The sequence below is a fragment of the Dipodomys merriami genome, unplaced genomic scaffold, assembly GCF_024711535.1.
Source record: "Dipodomys merriami isolate MVZ:Mamm:240054 unplaced genomic scaffold, mDipMer1.0.p SCAF_17, whole genome shotgun sequence".
Lineage (NCBI taxonomy): Eukaryota > Metazoa > Chordata > Mammalia > Rodentia > Heteromyidae > Dipodomys > Dipodomys merriami.
In genome coordinates this window covers 4,773,247-4,785,757 of record NW_027203048.1, presented here as the reverse complement: position 1 = coordinate 4,785,757, position 12,511 = coordinate 4,773,247, and positions in this window count along the sequence as shown.

The following is a 12,511-nucleotide window of genomic DNA, read 5'->3' as shown; positions in this document are numbered from 1 at the left end:
TTGAGGCAAGTGTAGAATCATTTCCACATCGTCCTCAAAGGTAAAACAATTGACAACCAGAAAGCATGTAGCAGTCGCTGGTCCACGGATTGGCCCTACTCCCTGTGGACTGTGCTCCTTCCTATCTGCTCCTCTGTCTGAATTTTGGGTTGCATCCTTTATTTCTCCATCACGTTTGCATCTGAATAATCTGCTTCATGGCCTAGGGATTCAGATCCTGAAAAGCTTCTCTTCTTCTTTACTATGCTTGTTTCATAAGATGTGATACAATTCCTTTAAAAGTTTTTCTAAGTTTCCTCTAGTTTAATTCACAATCCATTCAGGTAAAGTTCACACACACACACACACACACACACACACACACACACACACACACACACACACACACACACACACACACACACACACACACACACACACACACACACCTCTAAAAAAAAATCCTTCATTACCATGGGCTCACTCTTTAATAACCAGACACATGCCTTCAAGCTCATTAAAAGCATTTTTGCCTATTTAAAAGGTCTCTGAGAAATCACCTTAGATATTTCTAAGGTCTTAACAAAGGGTTTTACAGTCACACTCAAATCTCTGACCTAAAGGTGTTGTCCTATCAGAACCTTAGGATTCATCTTTTGCCTTAGAGCAAATTTTAAAATCAGAACACTGTGCCATCTGGAAATGCTAGGAACAAGAAGCATTTTTTATTATAAATTTTTATTTTTATTTTTTGTGAACATACTGTACAGAGGGGTTACAATTACATGGGCAAGATAATGAGTACATTTCTTATCAAGCACTGCAGCCTCCTCCTTTGTTTACCCTTCACATCCCTTCCCAGCCTCCCCCCCCAATCCCCCCTCCCCCCCCCCCACACCAAAGTTGTAAAGTTCGTTTTCGATATGACAACTTGTACTTCTCATAGATGCAACGGGTCCACCTGTATCCTTAAATGACTTATTTTCCCCATCTCCTCCACAAATTATACCGACATCAAATATAGTGAAAGCAGGGGTTATACTGTGGGGGAGGGACATACAAAGCAACAAAGAAATAATCTTATAAATGCATTAGAAACAAATGCATGAAAGAAAAAAAAACATTTAAATACATATCTAAGGGTTCATTTTTCTAACATCACATTGTCTGACCTTTTTTGCTTGACTCATTCATATACTAGATATTGCAAATCAGGGAAACCATGGGACCTATGTTTCTTTGGGCTTGGCTTACTTCACTTAATATAATTTTTTCCAAGCCTTTCCATTTCCTAACAAATGGGGAAATGTCATTCTTTCTGATGGAGGCATAGAATTCCATTGTGTATATATACCACATTTTCTTGATCCATTCATCTACTAAGGGGCATCTGGGTTGGTTCCATATCTTAGCTATGGAAAATAATGCTGCAATAAACATAGTTGTGCTGGTAGCTTTAGTGTGGTCTTGTTTGTAAACATTTGGGTAAATGCCCAAAAGTGGGATTGCTGGGTCATAGGGGAGCTCTATGTGAAGTCTTTTCAGGAACCTCCACACTGCTTTCCAAAGTGATTGAACAAGTTTACACTCCCACCAACAATGAAGTAAGGTTCCCTTCTGTCCACATCCCCTCCAGCATCTGTTGTTGTTAGAGTTCTTGATTATAGCCATACAAGAAGCATTTTCTTAAACCCAAAAAGTTTCTTGTTCTCTTATTTTTCCCAAGATTCTTCTTATAAAGTAAAAAAAATAAGCTTAATTTTCTCTGTCTTATAAAAAATAATATTTGGCACTTACAACATTTTACTTTGGAAATATCTTTTATTTCTTAGTTCACTTGTACATTTTCAATTCTCTATGATATGGTAGCAGCAATTTTGCTAAATTTATTTTAATATGTATAATTAAAACAGTATAATTATGGATAGTATTGAATCCATAAATATACATATAATTAATATACCCCAATTAAGTCAAGAGATGAGAATATCTAAGCTCATAACTTCCAACAACATTTTCCTCAACTTCCTTAAAATCCTCAATGACAGTTTCATGAGTTGTTCATTTTTTTCTCTTCAAGGACTTTCTCTTCTGTCTACTGTTTTGTCCAAAAACTATGATCGTACCTCACTTCTGGAACCCAAATATGTTCCAGTCATCTTTGTCTACATAACCACTTATTCCCAAACTTCATGATAAATGAGTATTATTATGCCCATGGATTCTGTAAGACAGAAACTCATGGAACATAATATTGTTGGCTTTCCTTAGCTCCATGATGTCTGAGCCTCCACAAGGACCCTAAAATGGCTGGATCTACAAAGAAAGGGGCCTTTGTGCTACTTTCAAGGGCAAGCTATGTTTTCCACTGTCCCACGGTGACAGCATTTGATGTAATCCAGCAGGGGCTAGTTTTCAAGTACCACTCTACCCAGGAAAAAAATAATACCAAACTCTCAACCAAGGGCTATGGGGAAGAACTAGCTATGTCCCTTCATTCTGCAAGTGTCTTAAGGTATCTGAAGAAAAGGTGAGTAAAAATTAAAAGTAAATATAAAAGTGTATATTGTGTTGAGTACAAGAAAACAGGGAGTGTGAACAGTAAACCCTTTCAAAAGGGAAAAGCCTTTAAAATGCATGAGCATTCACATGCTCATTGAGAGATTTATCTTAGGGAAGTGCTAAGGTGAACATGACAAGATAGTTTAGCAATTAGAAACAGTTCAGATGTCCAAATAAGAGTTAAGAATATCTAGTCAGAGTCCATTCATGTTAATGGAGATAGGAAGACAGTGCCATGTTTTTACAGTATCATATACCCACTATATGTGTGTATGCTTATGTACGTGTAAATGGATTCATGTACAAAACAAAGGGTCTATATCCCATTGCTACCAATGACTGTCTCAGATGATGGGTACACACTTAGGATTACTCATTACATAAAGGAAGTCCTATCACCCCCATACTCCAGCACCTTATCTCACCAGCAGCATCACATAGAGATCAATGATTGAGAAGGAAATGTTCAATCTGAATTAGAAACAGTTTTACAAGTCACACTAAAATGACCTAAAACAGGGTAATATAGTATTATGGCACACGTCAAGGCTGCATTTTGGTAGTTGAGGAAAATCTTAAGCCACAACCACCAACAAAAAAACATTTCTACTTTGCATTCCTAAAGCTCTAGGTTCTGCTGGTTTAGTGTATGTGCTGGCAAACCAAGCACAATTCTGCTGAGAGCACTAAGGACCTTGATGGTCAAAGGAAGAATGCTTTTACAATGGAACCCAACGAACGTTTTAGTGAACTAAACACTGAAGCTAATGCCTGTCAGTTTTATGCCTGGGTTTTTTTTAAGGCATGAGTTTTTCATGCCATTGAACTAATAAAGTAAAGTAAGATTGTATTGGCTGGAGTGCTGAGGAAACAGGATAGGTACCAAACAAGAGACCAGGAAATAATATGCACAAAAACTAAGTGATTGCCCATATTACATCCTTCATCAAAAAACTAGGGGATTGCGGTGGTAGCAGTGGTGGTATTTGTTTTTGCTTTTGTTTTTTTCTAGAGACTTAAAGGGGGACATAGAAAGGAAGGGAGGAAAGGTGAACAAATGGAATCATATTATTTGTCTACACTACATGGAAAATGTAACTTGTGGGCAGGGATGGGAGAGGGAAGCTGGGAAAAGTGAAGGAAGAGGTGGCATTGCCCAAAAAAAGAAATGTACTAATGTCCTGATTTATCAAATGGTAACCTCTCTGGTACCACACCTTAAAAATAAATAAAAATTATATTTAAACAGAAACTAGGGACTCCTATTAGGGGCCATGAAAATGGGTAGGTTACTTAACAACTGCAAGAAACCTAAAAAGAATGTATGAAACTATTCACAGGCACTAGAAGTTACTCATGAGAAAATGACTATTTTGCCCACATCCTTTCCCCAGGAAAATTACATGGATTACAGTAATGGAGTTATAAGCCAAGCACAAAGCAGAATTTTTTAAAGGATGAAGAGATCAAAGTTTCTAGCTGTTAAGGTAGTTGGGATTTGGGTGCTCTAGTGAGGAGAGCCAGGGAGAATGAGACCCAAAAGCTTGAGTGGTAATTCCTCCTCAGGTCCTTCAACTTCTGGGCTGAAATCCACAGAGAAAGACTCTAGTTAGTGGGCAGTGTTAATAAGCCATAAGGTGGGAGAAGATACTAGAGATGACAAGTGCTTAGGTTTTGTAGGTTGATCTTAGCTAGAGTGAAAGAACTCTGGAAAGCAAACTGATCATTCAACTGAGACCCCAGAAAGGTTATACTATAAAAATGGTGGCTGTCAAAGAGGTTCTAGTCTCAGCCATGTTCATCTGTACACACACAGGGGTCATTAATGGCTATATATGGCAGAGACAGGTGTTACTCATTGTGCAATATTCTGGACACTTTCAAAAAGTATTCTCAGCCATGCCCATCCATACACACACAGGGGCCATTAATGGCTATATGCTGACAAGGACGGGTGTCACTCATTGTGCAATATTCTGGACACTTTTCAAAAAGTCATGTCTCCCAAGCTCTATTCCTGTCACACCAATGATGAATCCTCATAGGGGACAGATAACCAGACACATGGTGACAAATACATTACACCGAACTCATTTCATACTGTAATTGACAAACTTTAATGAAATAATATGTATTTAGATGTCAGGTAACTTCCTTGACATAGCACATCTACCAGCTCCTTTAATCTAACAACCACAGCTGTCTTACTTACATGAGATTTCATATAGACGTGTTTATGTTAAAAAAAAAAGGTACAATAAAAAGTTCAAAGCAACGGAATCTACCAATCTTACCATATGTTGGTCTGCCAATCTATACAACAAATGGGGAAAGTAGCTATTAAATGCTCATGGAACTAGCTTACACATGAGGCTGGAGCTACCAACATTTAGAATACAATAGATACCCATAAGCAACATCCAATATAATGTGCTATAGCAAATTGCCAGGACACATTAAGTCCTGAACCAAGTTACTGAGTGAGACTGTCTTTCTAACCTCAATGTGACCTACTCTAGCTCTAAATTTTAGGGTCTATGGGAATCTAGGAACTGGTTAGTTACATGGATAAGGTCTAAGGATTTCACCAAATGACATAAAATTTCCTCAACTTTGAAGCTATAATTGTTGCCTAATTCCTCTGACACTTCTCATTTGTGGATCAGCAGACAACTAAACTACTCACTGAAAGAGGGTCTTTATTCTCAGTGTCATGGGAAGTTAAAATTGCTTTAAATATTGGGATCTGAACAAACTATGCTTGGACTCAAAAAGATCCATTGGCTATCTTTGGTACTTTGTTCCTCATGACTGGAACACAGGCAACTGCAACAACCTAAAGGGTCAGTGCCTCAGGAATAATGGCCTGGTCTCCCCATGAGCAAGCAATCCACAATACCTCAAATGTTGACAAGTTAGAGGAAACCTACGTGCAGAAGACAGGAGATGTAGAATATAAATTGCAACCTTGTAAAGGGGAGTCTCATATTCTACCAACTCTTCCCTAATAAACTCTTATACTGATTGCAATCAGTCATCAAATTGACTCAAAGGCAGATTAGACTTCATTTGTTGGAAGGCAGATGTGAGTAGCTTGAGAAATGAATTAGACCAGATGCTACCAGAGTCTTAAAATCTCTCAATCTAACACTAATTTCAGTCTTCACTAATTTCAGTTTGGTACCTGCGAACTCACTTTCTGGTGGTATCTCACCTCTAGCATGAGTAGTGTATCTCTCCATCTTCTATCTATGAGCCTTCTCTGATTCTATAAAAACCTACTCCAATCTCTACAGGTGGATAAGTCTTGTGTGTATTCTTACAGTTCTTGGGTACTTGGCTCCCACTGTACCCAATGATCAACTCAACGATACATAAGGAAGTTTGGTTTTTCTCCTCTATGCCAGTCTCCTTAACTTAATTCATCCTATTCACTGTGTAACTGTATTTAAGATTTTGCCTCAAACTTTGTATTGTGCGAAATCCATACTGAGAGAGCATTGAAAAAGTTGTACAACCAGCTTGCCACACATCCAAAACAAGCACATATACATTTATTTCTTTGATGTCCACAGGTGACTGGTTCCAGGACACAGATGTTTACACGTGCGCGCGCGCACACACACACACACACACACACACACACACACACACACACACACACACACACACACACACACACACACACACACACACACACACACACACACACACACACACACACACCAAAATCTGAAATACTCAAGTCCCTTATATAAAATTGATACAGAATTTGAATATAACCTATGCACAATATATTAAATGCTAATACAATGTAAATGTTATATATTTGTAGTTCTTATTTGTTATTTTAAAGGTGATATACAGAGGGGAATAAATCACATAATGAGTGCATTTCTTTTTTAACAGTGTCCCCCTTTTCCCTCATTTTCCCCCCGTTTTCCCCTCCAATCCCCCTCACCTACAGGCTCATTTTCAACATAGTGTCTAGTGAGTATCACCCTTTGTCCCACCATTTCTGTGCTCTCCCTTCCCTTGCCCAAACAGATAAATGTACATACAAGACAAAAGGTACAAAAAATAAAAAAAAAAAACAGTGCCAAAGGAGAGAAAAGAAGCAAAATAACAAAAAAATCATATCATCATATAATCATATGCCTACAGTAATTGAGCCTTTGTGATCCTAAGAATATTCCCCTTTGGTCTCACAGTTTGAATGTCTAGAGTCCTGTTTAATTTATTATTTCCCAGTGTATTTTTTGTTCTTACCATCCAGTGTGTTTTCTTGTAGATTTTTAGGCACATTGTAGTTACAACAAATGAGGGAAACCATGCAACCTATGTTTCTTTGGTTCTGGTTCACCATTCAACTTATGGAATCATTCCAAGAGGAGAGTCTGCACATGTCCAATAAGGTTCTAAATATATTTCTAATTCACAGTTGGTTGAATTTACAAATGTGGAACCCACAGACACAAAGGACCAATTGTAAGAGGATATGAATAGGTTCCTCAACACAAACACTATGCCATTTTGCAAAAGGGACTGAACCATCATGAGATTTTGGTATCTCTAGAGAATAAATACTCATTTCAGCAGCAGACTCATATGTCTAGTCAGTGGATTTGGAATTTCTTCTGGCCATACCCAAAGATATGGTCAATGTGAATATGAAAATAAATTTCTTCTTAAAGGCCAAAGTCATGATCACATATTTAATGTTTTCACCAGTGCTGTGGACATGCATAACTTCAATTAAGATTTAACCAACTTTTAAGCTGACATTCAGAGAATGTTTTGGTTTATATGAGGCCCACATAGCCAACCTTACCAACCAGCAATCCCATGTATGAATCTAGCTAGAGAAAATAAAATAAGTGTGTATTCCCACCTTTATTATGACATTATTCACAACAGCCAAGATATGGAACCAACCTCAGTATTTATAAATAGATGCATGGGTAAAGAATAGGCGGTACTTTAAACAGCAAATCCTGACATCTGCAAAACTAAGGATAAGCCTGGAGAACATTATACTGAGTGAAATAAACCAGACCCAGAAAGACAAATCTCACTTGTATGTGGAATCTAAAACAGTCAATATCACAGAAGCAGACACAACACAGTTGCTCTAGGCTCTGGAGATGTGAAATACTCTCTGCTATGAATTTCTACTCTCTGTACTACAATAGGAAAAGAGTCCAGAGGAATCCCCTAAATATATTGCTCTTAGAAGAAATAAAAGTTCCAACAAGAATGACATGAAGGTAATATATCAACTTTGCTTGGCAGTAATATGTTTTCTATAATTTCCCTTTTGTATGTTTGCTCAAGTTCCCTAGAAAATCATTAACACATATCTTTTAAGACTCAGATTCAATTGAGACATTTTTGGCATGTCTTTTCAAGGTCTCTCAATGTAGAAAATTAGGCACACTCTTCTTTCTCTCTTATGTATCAACTTACACACACACACACGTACACACACACACACACACACAGGCAGACACAAAAACCACACACTATACTATAAACCACTCTTCATTATGTATTAATTTGTTTACACAAATATAATAGATATACTTTTAGGTATCTCATGTCTAATACAGTTACTTACATTATATCTGATGACTGAATGCACCTTAGAGGATAATGTGAAAATCCAATTATAAAGGAGGACAATTTAATAGGAATGAGAAGATATTTGAAGACAAGGATTAAACAGATATAAAAATGTGATATGGATAGTAAAATAATAATGGTAGCTCTAGTCAATAATGTATCACTTCATTGATTAATAGGAAATTATGAGGAAATGAAAAATTAGATTAAAACTATTACTTAAGATTGACATCAAGATGTTACAACATCATAGCCAAAGGAAATAATTAGTATAATCTTAAATATTCTTGTTATATTATAAAGTTCATTGCCACGAAAGCTATTCTGAAATCTTCATACAGGAAGAAATTTAACTGAATGTTGAAAAGTTTTAAACAAGGTTGAGATGATTGCTATCTAAACTATAGACCAAATAAAGCTTAAAAGATTATTCACTTTAAAAATTCAGAAATCCTTTAAAAGTTAAAAATGAAGAAAGAAAACTTAGTAAGTCTACAGTTGGATTAAGACACAGTACTTTTAAAACAAGAGAAAATATGTAATGATGCTTTAAATCAAAACTAAATTTGGTTTGGAGAAACTTTTAAATGAATTTAGCATGTCATCACAGTAAACACATGCCATGAATTTAAAAACATAAACGTTTTATTAGCATCTTTCAACACCCACAAAAAATCAGACTTTACAGAATCATAAAGTATTTTATTATGAAAAGATTCTGACTCAAAAAGTCAATACATAAGGAAAAAGAATTTCACTTGACTATACACTAGTAAAATTGAAGAACATTTTAAAGTGGTATTAGAATTTAATACTCTTTGAGAAAAAAATCAGAAAAACATTAGTGGTATTAATTCAATATACTCAGAGGAAAAAAATTAAAAAATGAGAAAAAGTGAACACTGAAATTTAAATGAGCATATCACAGTGAAGAGTTTAGAGTCTGAGGACATACACTGGTAATGCATAATTGCCCATGTATGTGGGTGGGGGGAGGGTGTCAGTTCTGAGCCTTGAACTCAGGACCTGGGCTCTTTCCCCAAGCTCTTTTGCTCTGGGCTAGTGCTCTATGGCTTTGGGTCAAAGCACCACTTCTAGTTTTTCTGGTGGTTAACTGGAGATAAGAGTCTCATGAACTTTCCTGCCCCAGCTAGCTTTGGAATTTGATCCTCAGGTCTCAGCCTAATGAGCAGCTTGGATTACATATGTAAGCCACCAGCATCTGGCTAATTTGTCCTTAATTGAAAGATTTGGATGCTTTACTTTAAATCAATTCAGATCTTTGAAAGATGCATGATGTGAACATATTCTCTAAAAGCCAATCATCTTAACCATTTTCCTAATGGAACATAACTTTTTCTTTTTTACCTGAGAATTGATATTTATTAATTGAAATATGTAACAGATTTCATTAAGAAACAAGGAGCAGAAGCTTAATGGTTAAGCAGTATCTACTGCTGGCCTGACCCTAAGCACCTTACATTTATTGTATTGTTAAATTTTTAAAGAAGAAGAGGAACAAAGAATTATTTGTAAAATAATCCCTATTTTACAGACAGACAGTAGATTAGGAAGCCAACCAAAGCATAGAGTTTTGTTGAGTCCTTACCACATCCCTATATTATGCTATGAACCTAGATGAATTATTCAGTCCTCTGGCCAGTCTCGCAAACCAACATTATGGTCCCTATTTTAAAGGATATGAAACTTGGATAGTCATGAAGCTACTATGTGGAGAAGCTATTCCTATTGATAGGCATAGTTATTCCTTCTTGATAATTCTGTCCAACTTGCAGATGAGAAAAGCTTTGTAATCACACCTTTTTCTATACTGGTAAGCTATTTTATATGAGTTTAAAATATATTTTATATCTAGTGAAGTGAGGGGAAATGAAATTTCAAAGGCTTCAATTTAATAATACTAAACTAATATCTTTAGTGTTCTGATTTCCAATTTTCCAAGCAAAAACATGTTACCAATATTTAAAAATAACTTATATATTATATATTACTTATATTACATATATACCCTAATACAAATATGCTACATTTTGTTTAATTTTAAAATATTCTAAACCATACCATTACTATGTATCTTTCATGTTGTAAATGCAATGTAAGGAAATAATTGACATAATGTGAAAAACAATTAATGAATCTGTATTATTTGTTTATTTGTTTGTTTTTAGTCATGGGGCTGAACTCAGGTCCTGGGGTCTGTCCCTGAGCTCTTTTGCTCAAGGCTAGCACTCTGCCACTTTGAGCCACAGGTCTACTTCCCAATGAACTTTTAAAAGCATAAAACTTAAATTATGAACCCTAAGATAAGGATTCAAATGTTTTTACTTTCTTGCGATTGTTTCTAACGTATTTATAAGATGATTTCTTTGTTGCTTTGTATGTTCCTCCCTCATGGTATAACGCCTGTTTTTACTGTATTTGATGTTGGTATACTTTGTGGAGGGGAAGGGAAAAAAAACGAATTGTTTAAATAGGGATACATGTGGACCCATTGCAACAATGAGATGTACAAAAACTAACTCTACAACTTTGGTGGGGGAAGAGGGGGAGGAGATGGGAAGGGATGGGAAGGGGAAACAAGAAACAAAGGAGGAGGCAACAATGCTTGATAAGAAATGTACTCATTACCTTGCCCATGTAATTGTAACCCCTCTGAATGGTATTCTCATAATAAAAACAAACTTTTAAATTAAACAGCATTTATCTTAAAAGAGGGCAAACTAATTTTAATCATATTTTCAGCTAGTTTTGTCAAATAGGCAAAAAAATCAATTAGGAAATAAGTAACATGAACATCTTTTAAAAGTCATTTTATACTATTCAAAAGTTAAATGCTACAAATAAATTTTCTAGTTTGCCTATTCTGTCATTTACAAACATAAAAGAAAATACTGGAACATGTAGATGAAATTTAAAAGAACTCTGAAAACCTAAATGCTGAGACCCTGCATGATGAGATAAGACTGGTATTTCCCCACCCAGAAATGATAGTACAACATAATCTTACTTTAGCACTCAAATGCATTTCAGTTAATTCCGATTGTTAACTCTACCACGTTCTGCACCAAAACAACAAAAACAAGAAAGTACTCCAGTTCTTCAATAGTCTTGAAGCTATACACAGTAAATTAATTTTCCTATAGAAACACTTCATAAAGATGACAATCTTTCATTTCTTTGTTAGGGAGGGGAGGAAAAACAACAAGTATTCAGAGAATTCATATTAGAACAAAAGAGATGTTCTAAAATAGCTACAAGTCTGAAACTAATTTGTTATGTAAATATATAAACACATATATGAAGTTTTCTAGAATGAATAAACCTTAAAACTCACCTTTACACTCCCATTATTTTTATAAACAACAGTATTTCTGGAAATTAATTCCCAATCTCAGAAAGATGACAATATCAACATGTTCAATATAGACATACAGATAATGATACACTGATATTTTTTTTTTGATCCGGTCGTGGGGCCTGAACTCTGGGCCTGGGCGCTGTCCCTCAGCTCTTCAGCTCAAGGCTAGCACTCTACCACTTGAGCCACAGTGCCACTTCCGGCTTTTTTTTTCCTGCTTATGTGGTGCTGAGTAATCTAACCCAGGGCTTCATGCATGCAAGGCAAGCGCTCTACCACTGAGCCACCTTCCCAGCCCATATACACTGATTTTTATTTCACTTGATTTCTTAGGAATTTTCCAAGCTTTTGTAATCACTCTTTAAATTCCCTAATATTGAGTTCTTCCAAACTATTGGGCTTACTGTGACTCAAGTATATTTATACACTTTCTATTTTTGGAATCAAAACAATCTTTGAATGCTTGATTGAGGTTTACTAGCAAAATAAATTCCAATTCACAAGTAAGTGCAATGACAAAATATGGCCTTCCCATCTCATGTTCTTAAATGTCATGAATTTTACAACTTGGGGTAGGGAGGTGGGAAGGAGGGAAAAATGAAAGAGGGGGTAACACTATTCCCAAAGAAATATAAATGTACTCATTACCTTACCTGTGTAACAGTAGCGCCTCTGTACATCACCTTTACAAAAATTTTTTTAAGTTGTCCCAAATATAGGACAGTAATTACTAGAGGTGGGGCGGGTATGAGGTGAAACCGGGGATAACGGAGGATGGATGTACTCAGTGCATGCTGTATGCACATCTGGAAATTTTTGCTGAACCTCTTTAATATGTACAAATTAATGCATGTTATTTAAAAATAATAAAAACTAACAACCTAAAATATCAAATCAAATTAAAAACGGATATAAGTATAAAAGTAAGAGAAAGAAAATACCATGGGATGAGCTACAGATAGGAAGGAT